Source organism: Sparus aurata, unplaced genomic scaffold (assembly GCF_900880675.1).
Source record: "Sparus aurata unplaced genomic scaffold, fSpaAur1.1, whole genome shotgun sequence".
Classification (NCBI taxonomy): domain Eukaryota; kingdom Metazoa; phylum Chordata; class Actinopteri; order Spariformes; family Sparidae; genus Sparus; species Sparus aurata.
Genome location: NW_022045104.1, coordinates 83,544 through 101,396, shown reverse-complemented (window position 1 = coordinate 101,396; position 17,853 = coordinate 83,544).

The following is a 17,853-nucleotide window of genomic DNA, read 5'->3' as shown; positions in this document are numbered from 1 at the left end:
CCACCAGAGGACGCTCTCTGCAGTACAGCTGGAGCTCCACCAGAGGACGCTCTCTGCAGTACAGCTGGAGCACCACCAGAGGACGCTCTCTGCTGCAGTACAGCTGGAGCTCCACCAGAGGAGGCTCTCTGCAGTACAGCTGGACCACCACCAGAGGACACTCTCTGCAGTACAGCTGGAGCTCCACCAGAGGACACTCTCTGCTGCAGTACAGCTGGAGCACCACCAGAGGACGCTCTCTGCAGTACAGCTGGAGCTCCATCAGAGGACGCTCTCTGCAGTACAGCTGGAGCTCCATCAGAGGACGCTCTCTGCAGTACAGCTGGAGCACCACCAGAGGACGCTCTCTGCAGTACAGCTGGAGCTCCACCAGAGGACGCTCTCTGCAGTACAGCTGGAGCTCCACCAGAGGACGCTCTCTGCTGCAGTATAACTAGAGCAACACCAGAGGACGCTCTCTGTAGTACAGCTGGAGCACCACCAGAGGACGCTCTCTGCTGCAGTACAACTAGAGCAACACCAGAGGACGCTCTCTGCAGTACAGCTGGAGCACCACCAGAGGACGCTCTCTGCTGCAGTACAGCTGGAGCTCCACCAGAGGACGCTCTCTGCAGTACAGCTGGAGCTCCACCAGAGGACGCTCTCTGCTGCAGTACAGCTGGAGCGCCACCAGAGAACGCTCTCTGCAGTACAGCTGGAGCTCCACCAGAGGACGCTCTCTGCAGTACAGCTGGAGCTCCACCAGAGAACGCTCTCTGCAGTACAGCTGGAGCCCCACCAGAGGACGCTCTCTGCAGTACAGCTGGAGCTCCACCAGAGGACGCTCTCTGCAGTACAGCTGGAGCACCACCAGAGGACGCTCTCTGCAGTACAGCTGGAGCTCCACCAGAGGACGCTCTCTGCAGTACAGCTGGAGCTCCACCAGAGGACGCTCTCTGCTGCAGTACAGGTGGAGCTCCACCAGAGGACGCTCTCTGTAGTACAGCTGGAGCTCCACCAGAGGACACTCTCTGCAGTACAACTAGAGCAACACCAGAGGACGCTCTCTGCAGTACAGCTGGAGCTCCACCAGAGGACGCTCTCTGTAGTACAGCTGGAGCTCCACCAGAGGACACTCTCTACAGTACAACTAGAGCAACACCAGAGGACGCTCTCTGCAGTACAGCTGGAGCTCCACCAGAGGACGCTCTCTGCAGTACAGCTGGAGCACCACCAGAGGACGCTCTCTGCTGCAGTACAGCTGGAGCTCCACCAGAGGACGCTCTCTGCAGTACAACTAGAGCAACACCAGAGGACGCTCTCTGCAGTACAGCTGGAGCTCCACCAGAGGACGCTCTCTGCAGTACAGCTGGAGCTCCGCCAGAGGACGCTCTGCTGCAGTACAGCTTGAGCTCCATCAGAGGACGCTCTCTGCAGTACAGCTGGAGCTCCACCAGAGGACGCTCTGCTGCAGTACAGCTTGAGCTCCATCAGAGGACGCTCTCTGCAGTACAGCTGGAGCTCCACCAGAGGACGCTCTCTGTAGTACAGCTGGAGCTCCACCAGAGGACGCTCTCTGCAGTACAGCTGGAGCACCACCAGAGGACGCTCTCTGCTGCAGTACAGCTGGAGCTCCACCAGAGGAGGCTCTCTGCAGTACAGCTGGACCACCACCAGAGGACGCTCTCTGCAGTACAGCTGGAGCTCCACCAGAGGACACTCTCTGCTGCAGTACAGCTGGAGCACCACCAGAGGACGCTCTCTGCAGTACAGCTGGAGCTCCATCAGAGGACGCTCTCTGCAGTACAGCTGGAGCACCACCAGAGGACGCTCTCTGCAGTACAGCTGGAGCTCCACCAGAGGACGCTCTCTGCAGTACAGCTGGAGCTCCACCAGAGGACGCTCTCTGCTGCAGTACAACTAGAGCAACACCAGAGGACGCTCTCTGCAGTACAGCTGGAGCACCACCAGAGGACGCTCTCTGCTGCAGTACAGCTGGAGCTCCACCAGAGGACGCTCTCTGCAGTACAGCTGGAGCTCCACCAGAGGACGCTCTCTGCTGCAGTACAGCTGGAGCGCCACCAGAGGACGCTCTCTGCAGTACAGCTGGAGCTCCATCAGAGGACGCTCTCTGCAGTACAGCTGGAGCTCCACCAGAGGACACTCTCTGCAGTACAACTAGAGCAACACCAGAGGACGCTCTCTGCAGTACAGCTGGAGCTCCACCAGAGGACGCTCTCTGCAGTACAGCTGGAGCACCACCAGAGGACGCTCTCTGCTGCAGTACAGCTGGAGCTCCACCAGAGGACGCTCTCTGCAGTACAACTAGAGCAACACCAGAGGACGCTCTCTGCAGTACAGCTGGAGCTCCACCAGAGGACGCTCTCTGCAGTACAGCTGGAGCTCCGCCAGAGGACGCTCTGCTGCAGTACAGCTTGAGCTCCATCAGAGGACGCTCTCTGCAGTACAGCTGGAGCTCCACCAGAGGACGCTCTCTGCTGCAGTACAGCTGGAGCTCCACCAGAGGACGCTCTCTGCTGCAGGACAGCTGGAGCTCCACCAGAGGACGCTCTCTGTAGTACAGCTGGAGCTCCACCAGAGGACACTCTCTGCAGTACAGCTGGAGCACCACCAGAGGACGCTCTCTGCTGCAGTACAGCTGGAGCTCCACCAGAGGAGGCTCTCTGCAGTACAGCTGGACCACCACCAGAGGACACTCTCTGCAGTACAGCTGGAGCTCCACCAGAGGACACTCTCTGCTGCAGTACAGCTGGAGCACCACCAGAGGACGCTCTCTGCAGTACAGCTGGAGCTCCACCAGAGGACGCTCTCTGCAGTACAGCTGGAGCACCACCAGAGGACGCTCTCTGCAGTACAGCTGGAGCTCCACCAGAGGACGCTCTCTGCAGTACAGCTGGAGCTCCACCAGAGGACGCTCTCTGCTGCAGTACAACTAGAGCAACACCAGAGGACGCTCTCTGTAGTACAGCTGGAGCACCACCAGAGGACGCTCTCTGCTGCAGTACAACTAGAGCAACACCAGAGGACGCTCTCTGCAGTACAGCTGGAGCACCACCAGAGGACGCTCTCTGCTGCAGTACAGCTGGAGCTCCACCAGAGGATGCTCTCTGCAGTACAGCTGGAGCTCCACCAGATGACGCTCTCTGCAGTACAGCTGGAGCACCACCAGATGACGCTCTCTGCAGTACAGCTGGAGCTCCACCAGAGGACGCTCTCTGCAGTACAGCTGGAGCACCACCAGATGACGCTCTCTGCAGTACAGCTGGAGCTCCACCAGAGGACGCTCTCTGCTGCAGTACAGCTGGAGCACCACCAGAGGACGCTCTCTGCAGTACAGCTGGAGCTCCACCAGAGGACGCTCTCTGCAGTACAGCTGGTGCACCACCAGAGGACGCTCTCTGCTGCAGTACAGCTGGAGCTCCACCAGAGGACGCTCTCTGCAGTACAACTAGAGCAACACCAGAGGACGCTCTCTGCAGTACAGCTGGAGCTCCACCAGAGGACGCTCTCTGCAGTACAGCTGGAGCTCCACCAGAGGACGCTCTCTGTAGTACAGCTGGAGCTCCACCAGAGGACGCTCTCTGCAGTACAGCTGGAGCACCACCAGAGGACGCTCTCTGCAGTACAGCTGGAGCTCCATCAGAGGACGCTCTCTGCAGTACAGCTGGACCACCACCAGAGGACACTCTCTGCAGTACAGCTGGAGCTCCACCAGAGGACACTCTCTGCTGCAGTACAGCTGGAGCACCACCAGAGGACGCTCTCTGCAGTACAGCTGGAGCTCCACCAGATGACGCTCTCTGCAGTACAGCTGGAGCACCACCAGATGACGCTCTCTGCAGTACAGCTGGAGCTCCACCAGAGGACGCTCTCTGCAGTACAGCTGGAGCACCACCAGATGACGCTCTCTGCAGTACAGCTGGAGCTCCACCAGAGGACGCTCTCTGCTGCAGTACAGCTGGAGCACCACCAGAGGACGCTCTCTGCAGTACAGCTGGAGCTCCACCAGAGGACGCTCTCTGCAGTACAGCTGGAGCTCCACCAGAGGACGCTCTCTGCAGTACAGCTGGAGCACCACCAGATGACGCTCTCTGCAGTACAGCTGGAGCTCCACCAGAGGACGCTCTCTGCAGTACAGCTGGAGCTCCACCAGAGGACGCTCTCTGCTGCAGTACAGCTGGAGCTCCACCAGAGGACGCTCTCTGCAGTACAGCTGGAGCTCCACCAGAGGACGCTCTCTGCAGTACAGCTGGAGCACCACCAGAGGACGCGCTCTGCAGTACAGCTGGAGCTCCACCAGAGGACGCTCTCTGCAGTACAGCTGGAGCTCCACCAGAGGACGCTCTCTGCAGTACAGCTGGAGCACCACCAGAGGACGCTCTCTGCTGCAGTACAGCTGGAGCACCACCAGAGGACGCTCTCTGCTGCAGTACAGCTGGAGCACCACCAGAGGACGCTCTCTGCTGCAGTACAGCTGGAGCACCACCAGAGGACGCTCTGTGCTGCAGTACAGCTGGAGCTCCACCAGAGGACGTTCTCTGCAGTACAGCTGGAGCCCCACCAGAGGACGCTCTCTGCAGGACAGCTGGAGCTCCACCAGAGGATGCTCTCTGCAGTACAGCTGGAGCTCCACCAGAGGACGCTCTCTGCAGTACAGCTGGAGCTCCACCAGAGGACGCTCTCTGCAGTACAGCTGGAGCTCCACCAGATGACGCTCTCTGCAGTACAACTAGAGCAACACCAGAGGACGCTCTCTGCTGTACAGCTGGAGCTCCACCAGAGGACGCTCTCTGCAGTACAGCTGGAGCACCACCAGAGGACGCTCTCTGCTGCAGTACAGCTGGAGCTCCACCAGAGGACGCTCTCTGCAGTACAACTAGAGCAACACCAGAGGACGCTCTCTGCAGTACAGCTGGAGCTCCACCAGAGGACGCTCTCTGCAGTACAGCTGGAGCTCCACCAGAGGACGCTCTGCTGCAGTACAGCTTGAGCTCCATCAGAGGACGCTCTCTGCTGCAGTACAGCTGGAGCTCCACCAGAGGACGCTCTCTGCAGTACAGCTGGAGCTCCACCAGAGGACGCTCTGCTGCAGTACAGCTTGAGCTCCATCAGAGGACGCTCTCTGCAGTACAGCTGGAGCTCCACCAGAGGACGCTCTCTGTAGTACAGCTGGAGCTCCACCAGAGGACGCTCTCTGCAGTACAGCTGGAGCACCACCAGAGGACGCTCTCTGCTGCAGTACAGCTGGAGCTCCACCAGAGGACGCTCTCTGCAGTACAGCTGGAGCACCACCAGAGGACGCTCTCTGCTGCAGTACAGCTGGAGCTCCACCAGAGGACGCTCTCTGTAGTACAGCTGGAGCTCCACCAGAGGACGCTCTCTGCAGTACAGCTGGAGCACCACCAGAGGACGCTCTCTGCTGCAGTACAGCTGGAGCTCCACCAGAGGACGCTCTGCTGCAGTACAGCTGGTGCACCACCAGAGGACGCTCTCTGCAGTACAGCTGGACCACCACCAGAGGACACTCTCTGCAGTACAGCTGGAGCTCCATCAGAGGACGCTCTCTGCTGCAGTACAGCTGGAGCTCCACCAGAGGACGCTCTCTGCAGTACAGCTGGAGCTCCACCAGAGGACGCTCTGCTGCAGTACAGCTTGAGCTCCATCAGAGGACGCTCTCTGCAGTACAGCTGGAGCTCCACCAGAGGACGCTCTTTGTAGTACAGCTGGAGCTCCACCAGAGGACGCTCTCTGCAGTACAGCTGGAGCACCACCAGAGGACGCTCTCTGCTGCAGTACAGCTGGAGCTCCACCAGAGGACGCTCTCTGCAGTACAGCTGGAGCACCACCAGAGGACGCTCTCTGCTGCAGTACATCTGGAGCTCCACCAGAGGACGCTCTCTGTAGTACAGCTGGAGCTCCACCAGAGGACGCTCTCTGCAGTACAGCTGGAGCACCACCAGAGGACGCTCTCTGCTGCAGTACAGCTGGAGCTCCACCAGAGGACGCTCTGCTGCAGTACAGCTGGTGCACCACCAGAGGACGCTCTCTGCAGTACAGCTGGAGCTCCACCAGAGGACGCTCTGCTGCAGTACAGCTGGTGCACCACCAGAGGACGCTCTCTGCTGCAGTACATCTGGAGCTCCACCAGAGGACGCTCTCTGTAGTACAGCTGGAGCTCCACCAGAGGACGCTCTCTGCAGTACAGCTGGAGCACCACCAGAGGACGCTCTCTGCTGCAGTACAGCTGGAGCTCCACCAGAGGACGCTCTCTGCAGTACAGCTGGACCACCACCAGAGGACACTCTCTGCAGTACAGCTGGAGCTCCACCAGAGGACACTCTCTGCAGTACAGCTGGAGCTCCATCAGAGGACGCTCTCTGCTGCAGTACAGCTGGAGCACCACCAGAGGACGCTCTCTGCAGTACAGCTGGAGCTCCATCAGAGGACGCTCTCTGCAGTACAGCTGGAGCACCACCAGAGGACGCTCTCTGCAGTACAGCTGGAGCTCCACCAGAGGACGCTCTCTGCAGTACAGCTGGAGCTCCACCAGAGGACGCTCTCTGCAGTACAGCTGGAGCTCCACCAGAGGACGCTCTCTGCAGTACAGCTGGAGCTCCATCAGAGGACGCTCTCTGCAGTACAGCTGGAGCACCATCAGAGGACGCTCTCTGCAGTACAGCTGGAGCTCCACCAGAGGACGCTCTCTGCAGTACAGCTGGAGCACCACCAGAGGACGCTCTCTGCAGTACAGCTGGAGCTCCACCAGAGGACGCTCTCTGCAGTACAGCTGGAGCTCCATCAGAGGACGCTCTCTGCAGTACAGCTGGAGCTCCACCAGAGGACGCTCTCTGCAGTACAGCTGGAGCTCCAACAGAGGACGCTCTCTGCAGTACAGCTGGAGCTCCACCAGAGGACGCTCTCTGCAGTACAGCTGGAGCACCACCAGAGGACGCTCTCTGCTGCAGTACAGCTGGAGCTCCACCAGAGGACGCTCTCTGCAGTACAGCTGGACCACCACCAGAGGACACTCTCTGCAGTACAGCTGGAGCTCCACCAGAGGACACTCTCTGCAGTACAGCTGGAGCTCCATCAGAGGACGCTCTCTGCTGCAGTACAGCTGGAGCACCACCAGAGGACGCTCTCTGCAGTACAGCTGGAGCTCCATCAGAGGACGCTCTCTGCAGTACAGCTGGAGCACCACCAGAGGACGCTCTCTGCAGTACAGCTGGAGCTCCACCAGAGGACGCTCTCTGCAGTACAGCTGGAGCTCCACCAGAGGACGCTCTCTGCAGTACAGCTGGAGCTCCACCAGAGGACGCTCTCTGCAGTACAGCTGGAGCTCCATCAGAGGACGCTCTCTGCAGTACAGCTGGAGCACCATCAGAGGACGCTCTCTGCAGTACAGCTGGAGCTCCACCAGAGGACGCTCTCTGCAGTACAGCTGGAGCACCACCAGAGGACGCTCTCTGCAGTACAGCTGGAGCTCCACCAGAGGACGCTCTCTGCAGTACAGCTGGAGCTCCATCAGAGGACGCTCTCTGCAGTACAGCTGGAGCTCCACCAGAGGACGCTCTCTGCAGTACAGCTGGAGCTCCAACAGAGGACGCTCTCTGCAGTACAGCTGGAGCTCCACCAGAGGACGCTCTCTGCAGTACAGCTGGAGCTCCAACAGAGGACGCTCTCTGCAGTACAGCTGGAGCTCCACCAGAGGACGCTCTCTGCAGTACAGCTGGAGCTCCACCAGAGGACGTTCTCTGCAGGACAGCTGGAGCTCCACCAGAGGACGCTCTCTGCTGCAGTACAGCTGGAGCTCCACCAGAGGACGCTCTCTGCTGCAGTACAGCTGGAGCTCCACCAGAGGACGCTCTCTGCAGTACAACTGGAGCACCACCAGAGGACGCTCTCTGCAGTACAGCTGGAGCTCCACCAGAGGACGCTCTCTGCAGTACAGCTGGAGCTCCACCAGAGGACGCTCTCTGCAGTACAGCTGGAGCTCCACCGGAGGACGCTCTCTGCAGTACAGCTGGAGCTCCACCAGAGGACGCTCTCTGCAGTACAACTGGAGCACCACCAGAGGACGCTCTCTGCAGTACAGCTGGAGCTCCACCAGAGGACGCTCTCTGCAGTACAGCTGGAGCTCCACCAGAGGACGCTCTCTGCAGTACAGCTGGAGCTCCACCGGAGGACGCTCTCTGCAGGACAGCTGGAGCTCCACCAGAGGACGCTCTCTGCAGTACAGCTGGAGCTCCACCAGAGGACGCTCTCTGCAGTACAGCTGGAGCTCCACCAGAGGACGCTCTCTGCAGTACAGCTGGAGCACCACCAGAGGACGCTCTCTGCAGGACAGCTGGAGCTCCACCAGAGGACGCTCTCTGCAGTACAGCTGGAGCACCACCAGAGGACGCTCTCTGCTGCAGTACAGCTGGAGCTCCACCAGAGGACGCTCTCTGCAGTACAGCTGGAGCTCCACCAGAGGACGCTCTCTGCAGTACAGCTGGAGCTCCACCAGAGGACGGTCTCTGCTGCAGTACAGCTGGAGCTCCACCAGAGGACGCTCCCTGCTGCAGTACAGCTGGAGCTCCATCAGAGGACGCTCTCTGCAGTACAGCTGGAGCTCCACCAGAGGACGCTCTCTGCTGCAGTACAGCTGGAGCTCCACCAGAGGAGGCTCTCTGCTGCAGTACAGCTGGAGCTCCACCAGAGGACGCTCTCTGCTGCTGTCTTTAGCAAGTGTTGAAGAGAATAGTGGAGACAGAGTAACATTGCTGACTCGGCTCTTGCATGTATGAGACATTAGCTTGTCCAAATGTTTTAATGTTGCACAAGACCACGCTAACGTCCCAGCCCTGCAGAGTTCAGTCGAATATACAGGACACAAAGTTTATTCAGTACATATGTTGATAGAGCTAGAAACACAGTAAGCTAACGTTAACTTGCTTACAATACACCAGAGGTGGCCAAAGTACTAACATTTGGTCCTTAAGTAGAAGTATAGATGCTTGTGTAAAAAAGTACTCTAGTAAAAGTAGAAGTACTGATTCAGCTGCTGTACTCAAGTAAAAGTGAGAAAGTACAGGCTCTGAAATGTACTAAAGTAAAAAAGTCAAAAAAAATTATCAATAATACACAATACCTCTTTTGAGGTCGACAAAACAAAAAGTTCTTGGCACACAAATTAGGATAGTTTTATTTCATTTTTTATGAACAACAAAACATAAATCACTGCACACAGTCTGTTTGCTGCAAGTTAGATTTCAGACAGTATAATCAAGACTGAATTGCATAATTCAGCTTTATAACAGCTTTGGTACTTTCAATAATATACTTAACATATTACTTTTAACAGAATTTGTATCTTTTAACACTTTATATAGAAGAGCTAGCCACGTTTTTATAGGCTTACTTATCGCCAATGTGCAAATCAGTTTTCCATTTCAGCAACAGAACTTAAAGCATTATGATCAATATGGAAACTAGTTTAATCAAGTTGTTTTTCTTTGTGAGATATTCACTCATCTCTACAGGAATCCCAAAATTGTTTATTTAGCCGATCTGGTTCTCAAAGTTCTTTGAATCCAGGCCTGTACTTTTGGTCTGAAAATCAGTCCTGCAGTGCTGAAAAGCCTCTGGCAGGCAGCTGAGGCAGGTAGAGGTGTGTTGAGCTTCAGTGACACGCTGCAGACTGCTGGGAAAGATTTCAGGTCACCATGTATCATCCGGGCAGGCCAGGTAGGACTCTAGCTTGGTTTCCCACAGTTCATGCTGCTTGGATGGGCCTTCATCTGAGGTCGACTTCCTCCTCAGAATCGGTGCAGTGAGGTTTTTGTGTCTCTCCAAGTGACTCACGTGCTTCCTGTAGGAGTGACAACACACATATAAGACACAGACGTACACAAAGATAAGAGAAAAGTGCTTCACCTGACTGAATTGTTATATAAATGTTTAACGTTGTCTTTGTGCGGAGTTGACGTAGATGATTAACAACTACTGGCACACAGGGGACGTTAGCCTTCAGACCTTTCGGCTTAAAAGCCTTTTCTGACAGAACATGTATTTATTTTAACCCAAATCACCATTCAACCCCTAAACCTCCCCAAGAGGGGCTTTCTGGCAGAGAGCCCTGAAGAGGAACGTCTCACAACAGTGGCAGAACGGCAATTAATGGAGGATTATCGGGTTGTTGTTTTTTTAACCGAGCGCTAGCTAGTGTTAGCGCTATAGTATCAAAACAATGTGTTCCCATAGCATTGCTAACGTTGTAAACTGGCCTACAAGAAATGCTAAATGAGCTAATGATAACAACTGAAAATACACCTTACCTGGATGTTTATTCAGATTTGACAGAGAGTTTTTGAACGCCAGAAGCTCGTGGTGGTTTTTAGGTCGGCACACAACACATTCACCATGAATCATTCTTGGAGCCGACAACCTCACACAGTTCTCTTAAATAAGGTCATGGATGGGGGATGTCTTGCTTCTCCGAATATGATGCGTCCTCGTTCCCTGGTTGGTTCACTTTCTTCCTCCATGTCGCTGCTGCAAGTTTTCTCTCTAACAAGCGCTTCTCTCCGCGGTTGACTTTCCCTCTCTAGGTAGTTACTTCTTATACGTCGTGTCATCAACCGTGGAGGAAAAAAAAAAGTAACGAGTCTGTTTTGACAATGTAAGGGGTAGAAAGTACAAAAAACTGCTTTTAAATGTAGGGAGTTAAAGTAAAAAATAATTACTAAAGTAAAGTACATATACCTGAAAAATCAACTTAAGTACAGTAACAAAGTATTTTCACTTTGTTACTTGCCACCTCTGCAATACACACAAAAACAGAAGTAATTAGGAGTAAAACTGAAATTTTACAGTGACCCTGAACACAAGCTGTAGTAGGGTCATTCTATGAAAATGGTATCTTTCCTGTCCCTGCATTACTCACCAGGGAATACACAAAAATGTTAAACACTGACACAAAATATACATGTTTTGTTGTAATTGAAGTGTGTTCTTGTTATTAAACCACACATAAGACAGTTATAATGCACATTTTTTACCCTATCTTGAAGAGCATGGCTAGCGCCATGAACATGGCTTGTCCCTTGGGTAAGGAGTCATGGTTTAGTGACATATTTTGAATGTAAATTAATGTTTTTCTCCTGTTTTAAAGATCATAATACAAAGTAAAGTGTTATAGTTATTTAGTATAATACTAAAAAAAATAAAAACATCAATTAATAGTTATAATAGTTTACATAAAATAGCTGTCCCTTGATTTCATGTCACTGGTGTCACTGCTGCATCCCTGCAAACATCTTCTTGGGTCAAGAGGTCATTGGAGGTGTGTCCATTTTGAAGAGCACATGGCAAGTCAGCACCTTCTCTTCATATGATGACAATTTTAAGAATTAACTTGTAATTTCATGTGAAGACTTAAGATGTGTCACTGGTGGTGTTACAGATTTTATAGTAAGGAAAGGAGATTTGATTAAAATAATTGATCAAATTGTATGATTAGCTGATATATTTATAAGTCAAGAGGTGTGGTATTGCCTGTAATGTCCACCATCCCGTCTGTCGATGTGTCACTGGTGTTACTGTTCTAGTTAGTAACATCAGTGACAATCATTAGCACCACTAATCCCTTTCAGTGGCGGCTGGTGAAAAATATTCTAGGTGGGGCTGTGATATTTTCAGTCAGTTTCAGTAACCATCCCAATACAATTGAGCACAAACTACAGGAAACCAGTGCTCTGTGAAATAGTCAACAATTATTTAAAGCCAATATCAAAAAGTTGAGGCATTGAGGTATTCGAACACAAAAACATAAACAACATATTGCACGAACACAAGCTTTCCATTTGTAATTGAACTCTTAAACAATTGAATTATTTATTTCTCCACATATTTCTGGAAAGGCTGTTGACTTACACCAGTGCCCCCTTGTGATAGAGGTGGATATCTGGCTGTTGAGCACAACAAACAGTGCCGTTAGTAGAAAATAGCCAACGCAAGAGGCACTCCGTGAGAACAGAGTGGAAAGAGGACTATATACAATAACATGAAATTATATCTAGATTTACTTAATGTTTCTAGGAAATCTTACACTGTATAAAAGGATGTAGGTATAATATAGAAAAAGATATCAATTGGCTGAACTCAAACCTTTGACTGGAAGAATAATGTACAGTATTTTATGAACAAGCTAAATGTTAAGTAAAAGCAAAAAAGTAAGTGTTAAGCATCATTGATGACTGAGGAACATATACAGTAATTATTAATACCAACAAACACACCATTTAGACAAAATATTAGTAATGAGTAGAGTGCTATACATTACTGATTGATGTCTTATGCTAAGGTCAACTATATACAAAGAAACGTGGTCAGGGCTGTAGTGTGTGCGTGTGTCTGTGTGTGTGTGTGTGTGTGTGTGTGTGTGTGTGTGTGTGTCTGTGTGTGTGTGTGTGTGTGTGTGTGTGTGTGTCTCATCTTATTTGTACAGGAATTTTGCCCTTCTCTCCTTCTGTGTGGCAAGCTTCTCAATAACTCTATTATTAAAGTCAGGAATGTCCCTAACGAGTTTCTTCTCCATGGAGAGCATAGCCAGAGCATTCAGGCGATCCTGTGTCATGGTGTTTCTCAGGAAGGTCTTGATCCTCTTCAGAGTAGAGAAGCATCTCTCGGATTCAGCTGTTGTCATGGGTGTGGTGATGAGGATCTTGAGGAGGCTGACAGTCTCTGTGAAAGTGCTCTGAAGATTGTTCTCCATGAAGACCTGGAACAGAGGCACTGCTCCACTGCAAGCTTTGAACTCACTGTTCTCATAGATGAGGGACAGTTCTGTTTTGAGCTTGGCCTTGTTCAACATGGGGTACGCCTTCACTGTTGTTTCAAGCGCTGTATCTGGGAAGTTCACACTGTGTTGTGGGAACAACTCTCCGTGCAACAGTGTTGCGCTGATGAGGTGCAGGTGAAGGAGAACCGCTCCTTGGCATGCACCAGGATGGTATCACATACCTGTAAAAGATACATCATCTGCTTACATTTGCAAGAAAGCTATTTTGATGAAAGTAATTCTGACTGAACACATGGCTATGTCCAAGTCAAGTACATTATTACTAAGGTGTCAACACCATTATTTCTAATTGCACTTTTACAGTATCTTTACTTCTCCTGATCTTTAACTTCGTATTGGTTTCCACAACAAAACAAGGTCTACGGGAGCATTTCAATAAATAAACCACATATTGTTCTGTTACATGTGAGGATGCCTTATACACTGAATTCCTTTCTATGTGTGTGGATAACAAAAAATGTTCATGCTGCTTGTGACTGCTCTGTCATAAACCTGGAATCTACTGAGTGAGCAAAACTATGAATGCAAATATAAACTGCAGACTGCCTGCTGCATCATTTGACTGAAATCAGTTGTGGCAATATGCAATCCTAGACCTAAAAACACTAACAATTACATCACAACTCACCTCTGTAGCAGCCTCTGTTGTTCTCCTGGTCCCAGCATTCTCCGTCGCTTTATGGGCTGCTGCTGCTGTTGCTGCTGCTGGTCTGATGCGCTGTCCCCACACAGAGAGGAAATAAATAAAAAAAATAAAAAAATAAAGTTGTTAATTTACCATCAAACTCCCAGTCACTCCCAGTCAGCCCCCCTCAACACACACATGCACTGAGTCACATATACACACTCTCACAGACTAACACTAACAGGCTATGTCTAGTAACTGATTTTAACCTGTCATGTACATAATTAACCTTAGTATTTTTAACTTGTGTCAGGTTTTTTTTTTTTTAAATAGCATTTTTTCATTACATTTGTGAGCTGGATGCAGAGCAATCATGCTCTGCATGAACTTGTCCTGTGTAAATTGTAGTCTGAATGACAATAAAGTTCATCTTCAATCTTCAACAACTAGGCCTCTTCTAGAAACTGACCTGGTGGACATCTGAATAAGTCTGTTATTACAAACTGTGATTAATAACTACTTTACCTACATTATTATCTGAATCTGACTGTCTCTAATCTTTACTTTTAAAATATTAAAACAAATATAATTGTGATGTGCTATATGATAATCATTCACTTTGATGACAAGGCACATTTATGGTTTTACACTGTTGGAAAGGAGCAACTCATCTTTCTAACAACAACCGCTTTATCAGCCAATAGTAAAAAGAGTTATTTACCTGATCGTTAGCATGCTGTCTGTGAACCTCTGGACAAGTGCTTTAATGAAGACAGGGTCGATGTTCCTCTTCTGCGGCTGGTTGAACAGCATGTCCACATTAGGCATGATCTTGTGGAACAATGCCAGGAAAAAACAGAAAGCCTCGTCTTCAAGCATCCTCACAAAGCCCCCAGCCTCTCAGACAGTTGCGGGATCAAAGTTCCCAGAGTCTCTGATGGTCTGGAAACACTTGAAGAGGTCATCCTTGTGCTCGTACACAGTGTTAACAGCGCGACTGTGGAAGTTCCACCGTGTTTGCGAGGCTCTGGGAAGTCTATGCGCAACCACTTGGTCAAGCATGGGTGCTCGCTTTGGTGACCTGGAGAAGAAGGCAGAAAATCCTGCGAGGTCGGAAAAAAAAAGTGCCGATTCTGGGAATGTGTGATGTTGCCTGCTGCATGATGAGGTTCAGCTGGTGCGCACAGCAGTGGACGTAGTGAGCATGTTCGTACACATCCATTATCTTACGCTGCACTCCGCCGGTGGCTCCCCTCATCACACTAGCTCCGTCGTAAGCTTGGGCAACAAGTTTGGCCTTTTGTCCATCTGGGAGTATGGTGCTTAGCCTCTCCAGAAGCGCTGTGGCGATGGTGTCGGCGGTTGCATTCTGGATGGTGATGAACTCGAAAAACCGCTCTTGGATGTGACTGTTTGCGTCGACATAGCGTAGCACCAGCACCAGCTGACAGTGGGTGGATAAATTCGGCGCTCTTTACTTCCTCCAGAATGTACTCCTTTAGCACTGAAAGCATACAGTCCAACAGCTCGTTTTGTATGGTCTTTGACGTGCCTTTAAAAACGGTAGCTGTCTTGAGGTGCTCCTCCAGCACACTGTCGAGGGAGGCAACAAAATCCACCAGTCCCCTGAAAATGCCAGGGTTGTCCGAGGAGTCACTCTCCTCATGCCCACGCAACGCCAACTCAAAAGCCCCACAAAACTTAACACAATCAATTATTTTGGATAAAATGTGCCTGTTTTTATCCACCTCCTCGTTGTGTTTCCTGACAGCCATTCTGTGGCCGTCGTCCAGCTGCGTAGCGATGTTCACTCTCCCCAACATGGCTCGCTTGACAGAACTATCCATGTGTGCCCCGGTGTTCTCATGTTTCCTTACTTTCTCGGACAGGTGCTTCATATCCCTCACTCCGGTAACTGTCCATGCTGGATCTGTCCCCGTTGTTTTGAGCAAGCAAGCAAGGAAAGCAAAATAAGGCATTAGCATGACCGCACCCGGCTAGCCATGCCTTTCTGGTGTACCAGCTCCGAGAGAAGCCTCTCATGTACGACCTCCCTTTTTCGCTGGCCTGCTGTTTAATTGCGAGGTCAGGTTGTTCTGGGCCCAGCTCTTTCACCCGTAGCTTTTCCGCCAAAGTTCTCCTCTGAAACGGCTCTTGAACAAGAGATTTTCCAGAGTTCGGGTTGGGTCCTGCAGAAGTGCTAGTGCTCGCCATTTTCGTTTTGTAAAAATGGCGCCGTACGGACTAGCCCTGACCTTAGCAGGCTCGCTTGGGGCGATAAAATTGTCGCCCATAGTGAAAGGGATTTGAGGACGCTGATTGGCTAAATGTTATGTCATGCGTTCAAATCTTAAATTAGTAATTGGTTAAACAGTTAGACAGACCCGCCTCCTCGGGGCGATTTCTCCATCGCCCCAGAGCTGCTGAATCATGACAGGGGACGTGTAGGAAAAGGATATATCTTGCACCGATGATTTTCTATCATATTTTACACATATTACTGGGTGTATCCCAAATGTCAAACAAACAAATATTAACAATTTGTATGATTTATTATTATTAATTTTATTTATTTATGTATTCATTTATTTATTGTGACTCAAGGGGGGGCGGTGATAGGTCAGCATTTACATAAAACAGACCTATTAGCATTTTATTGCTGACTCACTATTGTAACCATATGACTTTCCTTAAAAAAGCAAAGACTCTACAGACAGCGCGGGGATGCTGTCCCTGGACGCAGAGCAGCGTACTTTTTAAAAAAACTCAATGAACTCACTTAACGGGATATTCCGGCATGAATTTAATCCATGGTCTAACACACCGTGACACCGAGTAAGACCCCGCCTCGAGAGATCAAGTTTCCTGACCACTAGCTTATGTAGTTTTAGCACCCTCAGAAAAGACCGCACGATAACAATACACTGCAGTCTATGCCTCCAACCTCCAACCTTACTCAGTGTCACAGTGTTTTAGGATTAAATTTACACCGGAATATCCCTTTAAATGATGTAGAAACTCAAAAAAGAAGAGAGTGAAGGACCTCACAGAAAGGGAGTAAAGATAGGAGCGGAGGAAATGGCGGGTCAGGCAAGCAAAGCACAGAGAGAAAGTCAATAGAGGAAAAACTCTGTTGACCCCTCCACCCACTCCAAGCTAGTATGAATAAAACAAGTCGTTAATGTAAAAATATTTGAGGTGAAATACTAATAAACTGATAAGATCTGTTTGAAACATCTTCAGTTGTGCCATTTCCTTCACATTGTGTCACTGGTGTTACTGTATGGCATATTGGTGTTCTGGCATCAGAGTTGTCCATTTTATTTGAATATGTTTTTTGTATCCAGCTAACTGTTGCAACATTCATTAGTGCCATATGCCAATTAATTCTAAAGTTATGTAAAAATCTGAATGACAGAAACGTCACATTATGATACTGTTCACATAAATATTTAAACTAAACTGGTACTAATTTTTTTCACCGGTGGTCAGGGAAGCCGTCCGACTGAAGAGGGAGGCCTTCAGGGACATGTTGTCCCGGGGGACTCCTGAGGCAGTTCTGGGGTACCGACGGGCCCGAAGGGCAGCAGCCACAGCTGTGGCAGAGGCAAAGCAGCGGGTGTTGGAGGAGTTCGGCGAGGCCATGGAGAAGGACTTTCGGGTGGCGCCAAAGTGCTTCTGGAAAACTGTCTGCCACCTCAGGAGGGGGAAGCGTGGAACCATCCAAGCTGTGTACAGCGGGGATGGGACCTTGTTGACTTCGACTGAGGAGGTTATAGGGCGGTGGAAGGAGTACTTTGGTGACCTCCTGAATCCCACTCAGCCACCCTCTGTAATGGAGACAGAGCTGAAGGATGATGGGGAATCGTCGCCGATTTCCCCTGGGAGAAGTCACTGTGGTAGTCAAACAACTCCACAGTGGCAAAGCCCAGGGATCGATGAGATACCACCAGAAATGCTGAAGGCTCTGGGTGTTGAGGGGCTGTCTTGGTTGACACGCCTCTTCAACATTGCGTGGGGGTCGGGGTCGGTGCCGAAGGAGTGGCAGACAGGTGTGCTGGTCCCTCTCTTTAAGAAGGGGGACCAGAGGGTGTGTGCCAATTACAGAGGTATCACACTACTCAGCCTGCCTGGGAAAGTCTACTCCAAGGTGCTGGAAAGGAGGGTCCGGCCGATTGTCGAACCTCAGATTGAAGAGGAACAATGCGGATTCCGTCCTGGTCGTGGAACAACGGACCAGCTCTTTACTCTGGCAGGGATCCTGGAGGGGGCCTGGGAGTACAATCTCCCAGTCCACATGTGTTTTGTGGATCTGGAGAAGGCGTACGACCGGGTCCCCCGAGATGTTCTGTGGGAGGTGCTGCGGGAGTATGGGGTGAGGGGG